The 5,877-nt window shown below is 46.8% G+C and overlaps 1 long non-coding RNA gene across 1 annotated transcript; it reads right to left on the bottom strand.

Annotated features, from left to right (window-relative positions):
* Window positions 1-762: 762 nt before the first annotated feature.
* Window positions 763-2,484, bottom strand: LOC135811789 (uncharacterized). The gene is made up of 2 exons (XR_010552692.1): window positions 1,810-2,484; window positions 763-1,417 (listed from the first exon to the last, which is right to left on the bottom strand). It is a non-coding gene; the product is annotated as an uncharacterized LOC135811789 (long non-coding RNA).
* Between the last annotated feature and the right edge of the window lie 3,393 nt (window positions 2,485-5,877).

The following is a 5,877-nucleotide window of genomic DNA, read 5'->3' as shown; positions in this document are numbered from 1 at the left end:
TGAAAAATTCTGCTCGCAGAACGGGTGCTGTGTGTGCTTCTTCGATTTCGTTCTGCATCTTACTTACATACACTCTACACTAGCTTGTATTGTGTACATTACTCTCGTTTTACTCACATTACACCATCACCACTCAGTACTAGTACACGTACTGTGACGTAGTTAGTTCTTCCATAATATAATAATAATAATGATTGGTCTGTCTTTTAAAATTGTCTTCCTAGTATATTCCTCAACGCTAGTTGTAGTTCAGTTCAGTTGCAGTTCAGTTGTTGCAGTTTGTCTTATTCTTGTATTATATAAATACTTCCTAAACTTGTCTCCAGGCCGAGCCGGGGTGAGCTCTAGATACGTGTGTTCACGCAGTGTGGGTAGTGCCTCCGGTAGCCTTAGACCAGGCCGTGCATGCTACTGAGTACACTACATGTCAAGACCTACGGCAACCAGATCTTTTACTAGACGATCCGACTCAAGCTTGTACAACATCAATCATGACGTGGACTGTCTCTGCATCCCTTGTCAGCTTGGCTTAAATATAATCGTGCGCGTCTGGATGTTCTCAAGACGAGTGTAGTTTTGCTGGTGGACTCTAGTCTAACGCACCGCTTGCCCCCCCCCCCCCCCCCCCCCTGTGCTTTCCTCTGCCTCCCTTGGCTCGCCATGCGAAGCCTGGATACTCTCTGGAGCTAGAGGAAGCTGAAAGGGGAAAGTTGGAAGAAAAAACTGTCTACCACTACCAGGACTCGAACCAGGGACCATCGCTTATGAAATTACTTAAGTTAATGCACGACACGAAAGTGTGTAGATCAGGATCGACGATGATGGAATCAACAGAACACTGTGTAAAATTGACGCAGGACTGCGAAAAGCAACCTCCCAAACAATTGGTAATGTTGCTTCGCCATTGGACGTGACCTGACTCCTGAGAGATTAACAGAGTCAGAGATGAATTCAGAAGGCAGCGAGGGGGGGGGGGGAGTGTGCAGGACGGGCCAAGGGGAAGAAGGAAGGAGACTGGCGACAAAACGAGTACAATATCAATTTCATACACGGGTAACTGGAGATTCCGGATGTAGTCTTCACTATAATATCCACGTGCATATCTCGGAAATGATAGAGAAGGATGATCAGCATGAAACTAGCACAAGCCGGACGACTACTGTCGTACTGAGCATGCACGTCAGCTTGCACGCCGTAGCATTGTTTAGTTATGCATAATATTATTGTATGTAATCTACTGCAGCCCAGTGCCTGCTAGTGCTAGCCAAGAGGATTATGAAGAGGAATGTTAGGGGCTAGCACTTGGTCAGACCAATGTTGACGTTAGCCAGGCTGTACGACGAATGGTGTTTCTTGAAGCACAGCACGGCGGCGCGGTCGCAGTCGCACACCTTCTTCATGCAGGATGTGTTGTAACCTGCAGTGTTGGTGGGCAAACAGGAATAGCAAGTACGAACGTTCTAGTCAGCATAACACATTTGGAGAATTCTTTACGAGGACGAGGGATGCACCCAGTGTGCAAAGAGGTCTCAAAATTCCGTGGACCGTGGACACAGAGCATACGACAGTCAAGCAGTGAACAGTGAGGCTCAGTGGTTGGAACTCAGAGTTTCATGCACAACCATTCAATCGTCAGACTGAAGAGAATGCTCATGCGTGGAAGGTAGTTGAGCAGCACAGTTTCTGCACAACGGCAGGGAGGGTACAATGTACATGCGCTGTGATGGCATTTTACTGCAACCATGCACTCGACATTGGGAGCATCTACATAGTATGATGTGCCTCATAATCATGTGCTGCCAAACTCACCAAAGTACTCATACCAGTATTTCGCCTTCCTGATGCAGGACGGTTTGCTCTTCTTGCATTTCCACAGGTAGGGAATGACCTTGGGGCCGCAGCTGCTCACACGACCATAACACTTGTCGTGGTTAGTTGCAGCACTTGTCAATGGCGTCCACTGTCTTCCCCTTGCCGCCGACGCCGCACCAGCAGCCGTAGGACCCGTAGAGGGCCGTCACAGTGGCGTGCGAGTTGACTCCCGGGACACCGCACTTGATCATGCTGGAGAAGTTGATGAGCGAGCGCTTGCTGCGACTCTGGGTCCGACCACTCAGAGCCTGCTCGTGGTTCTGTTGTTGCTGCTGCATCTCATCGCTTCCATCAAACCCGTCCAGGATCGGAGACGGCACAGCATTGGCAACAATGACAAGGTTGACGACAACAACAGCGATCAGAATTTCGCAACAGGACTTCAGCGCCATTGTCAGAGGCGACCAACTTGAAACAAATCAGTTCCTTGCAGTATAATCAACTATTGGACCAACCCAGCCTTGATAAGCTTTCTCAGTTTACGGGGAAAGGTTTCGTCTTTTCTTTCCGAAAAATCAGAAGATACCGGCCACCGACATCGTCCAGGTAGTGTTGCTCTCCAGGCTCCGCCAAGGTTTCGTCTTTTATAGCGGATTGCAACCTGCTAGTACATGTACATGTAAACATGGTAAGCTTGTTATTTACGATATCAAGCCTCTTCCTCCGCCTTCCTGCATGAATTGTTGTCGGGTTTCCGTGTGTACATGTATGCATGGCGCAAAGTGCCTATTCACATTCAGCCACTTGCATGTGCACTACCTTGGGGCAGCACTGAGCAATGCCGCTGTGTCATGATAATTACAATGAGGAATCCGGCCATAAAGCCTGCACAAATACACATGAATAGTAAAGCTCTAAAAGAAATACTTGTACTAAACACCAATAGCTGCCTCAGAAACCGCCAGCGTGGCGGGAGGCTCTTGTTGATCATTTTTTGTGGCACTACCTGAGGCCTTGCGCTCCCCTCAAATCAGACGGGGTTTAAAGCCGCTTCCACATCCGTTCGCGATATGCTCATAGACAGTGAGTGCAGTGCCAGCTCCACTGGCTCCTGTCAAAGATTTATCATCAAACAGTCTCCTTCTCCTCGTTCTTCTCCACATACGTCTCGACTAACGCACGAGTAGCATGAATCAACGAAGTTGTCAATAGTCTGTTTGTGCTGCACCGTCGCGCTGAGGGAGCTGTGCAAGCACCAGCAACACGAGCGGCAAGAAACTGGGACCTTCTGACCACTTACTACTGCAATGTACATCACGTTAGTTCTGAAGTTCATGACGCAAGCAGTCGCGATACGAATAGCGAATATTATACGTATTTTGATTTCGATCTTCTACGCTGTCGTCTGTCCCTAGGGATGTGCACCGTAAAATGAAAGACTCTGTCCGCTGGCCATGATCAGTTAGTTGTGGGCGAAGTTGAACTCCATTATCTTGAGAATAACCTAGATATCTGCCAATCAACAATATCGTCTATTAGTATTAGCTCCGTCAACGGAGGACTAATCCTTAGACTACAGGGCCTGTCTAAACTGTACGAGTATGTGCTCGTACATTGTGCCAATGGAAATGATGATGATATCTCAGCCTGCGCAGCTAACGACCTACCAGGTACATGTACAATATTTCCTACGTAGGGATGTCAATTGAAGGATTTTCCTATCGACGATGGGAATCAACCGTATAGCGTGGTGACCGATCCTTTCAATGTCCTTATCTTTCCTTTTCCATCTGGACACTCTTTGACTTTCTTTTTTTCTCTCTAGCTGTTCTCCTGCGCCTTCTTATCAGTCTGCGCAGCTAATTCAGAAGTGGAAGTACTACAAGTCATTAGTATCACATTGGTGGCTTGTATCACATTGGTGGCTTGTATCACATTAGTGGCTTGTATCACATTGGTGGCTTGTATCACATTGGTGGCTTGTATCACATTGGTGGCTTGTATCACATTGGTGGCTTGTATCACATTAGTGGCTTGTATCACATTGGTGGCTTGTATCACATTGGTGGCTTGTATCACATTGGTGGCTTGTATCACATTGGTGGCTTGTATCACATTGGTGGCTTGTATCACATTGGTGGCTTGTATCACATTGGTGGCTTGTATCACATTAGTGGCTTGTATCACATTGGTGGCTTGTATCACATTGGTGGCCGATCACTGCTTTTCTCCATTTGCAGAGCTGGATCTCACACCACAATTATAATATCTTGCATCGGTGCTACATATATGTGTACCACCTCAAGGACAAGTGACCTATTCAGTATTGTCTGAGAATGCTGGCATTTTGGCTGTGAACGTTGAGCATTAGCATTCTCTGGGATTCGGCATGATTTCTCGGTGTATTGCCTACGACTCGTACGAGTCCACTAGGCCGTTCTTTTCACAGACTACAGTACTAGTAGGTAGCGATTCATAGACATGATACTGTTTACTAGATGTTATCTCCAGCTGTGAAACATGACAATAGATAAACCCCACCGAGTAAGTAATTAGTTTCCTGTTCATTCATGACTGTACTGATGTAGTGTCCAGCATGTCATGCCCTGGTACGATCACCTAAGTCCTTGCCACGGCCCGCCTAGCCACGTCACGTGAGTGACGTGACTCACGTGGCCCTTACGTTAAGGGTGGTGGCACTCCCACTGTACTAGGCCTTTGCGGATACTGCCGGCAGAAAAATTGGCAGAATTCGGTACTTTTCTGGTAAGTTTCATGCATGTTTGTTTGGTATGTGGATAAAGAAATGGAGCAGAATTCGAGGAATGGACCGCCATAAGTTTGTATGGTTCTGCCAATTTCACTACTTTTCGTGCATGAATCTGCCACCTTTTCGAGCATTATCCGCCAATGCCTAATTCCCACGGATGTGGAAAACTTGGTCTAGGCGATTCTCATGTACCAGTGTTTTGGCTACTGGCAAATAAATCGTTGGAACCGCTGGTTTCAATGCAAGGCAGTGACGCATGATAGCGAAATGCCATGCCAACAATGTACGCTGGCAGCTTTTTCTCACCCTAGGCTAAGGTACATGTACATGTACCTCTAATGGACTATACCTCAAATGGATTTGAGTGAAATGCAGTGCTCTCTTGAGTATAGGCAGGTTGCCTGCAAACTATGCAAGTGTAATGAAGCTGCGTGAAGCATCCTTCAACATTTTGTGAAAAGATACAGTGAAAAGATACAATTCAGAAGAATTATTAGTTTTCAGTCAGTATAAAGTAGAATAATGTACATGTACGTGTACATTTCACTACTAGCATGCAGTTAGACTCAGCCATCCACGGCCAGGTGCAGGCAAGTTGAGTATTTTCCTGACTGCTGCGCGACCGGCGGATTCTGTTCGAAAAGGTGGCAGATTCTGCTCGAAAAGCAGTGAAATTGGCAGAACCATACAAACCTTATGGCGGTCAATTCCTCGAATTCTGCTCCATTTCTTTATCCACATACCAAACATGCATGAAACGTACCAGAAAAGCGAATTCTGCCAATTTTTCTGCCGGCAGAATCCGCCGGGCCCTATACAGTATACTGCGCACAAGTACATGTACCTGGATCGTGCCCTGATTCTAAAGAAGAGAAGATCCTGAACTACTGCAGTGATCCGTTTCACGGAATGCAGTTCGGGTCTATGATCCACCCAAGTACACATGCTGAGTACTAAGTACACATGCAATCCCTCCCCACCTTCACATACATGTACAGGTACATGTACATGTACCCGCGACGGCATTACTATTAATTTTTGTAAGAAAGCTGATGTGATGGAGAAAGAGGCAGAGTAGTAAACACTAGCACACTGTACACTGTAGATGTGGAGGTGTTGCAGGATGATTGGCCACTGCGCTGAGTGCACCCACGCAATGACAGATGTACAGTGTATGATGCATTGCTGAATGGGTGGCCTATGCGTACAGATGCTAGCTGTCCATTTCCTTTCTTGATTTCGAGCCAGGTCTATTGAACATACACATAGTCCCATCCACTCCGACACAGGTCACC

This window comes from Sycon ciliatum, chromosome 3, assembly GCF_964019385.1.
Source record: "Sycon ciliatum chromosome 3, ocSycCili1.1, whole genome shotgun sequence".
Taxonomy (NCBI): Eukaryota; Metazoa; Porifera; class Calcarea; order Leucosolenida; family Sycettidae; genus Sycon; species Sycon ciliatum.
This window is presented reverse-complemented; position numbering and strand designations above follow the sequence as displayed.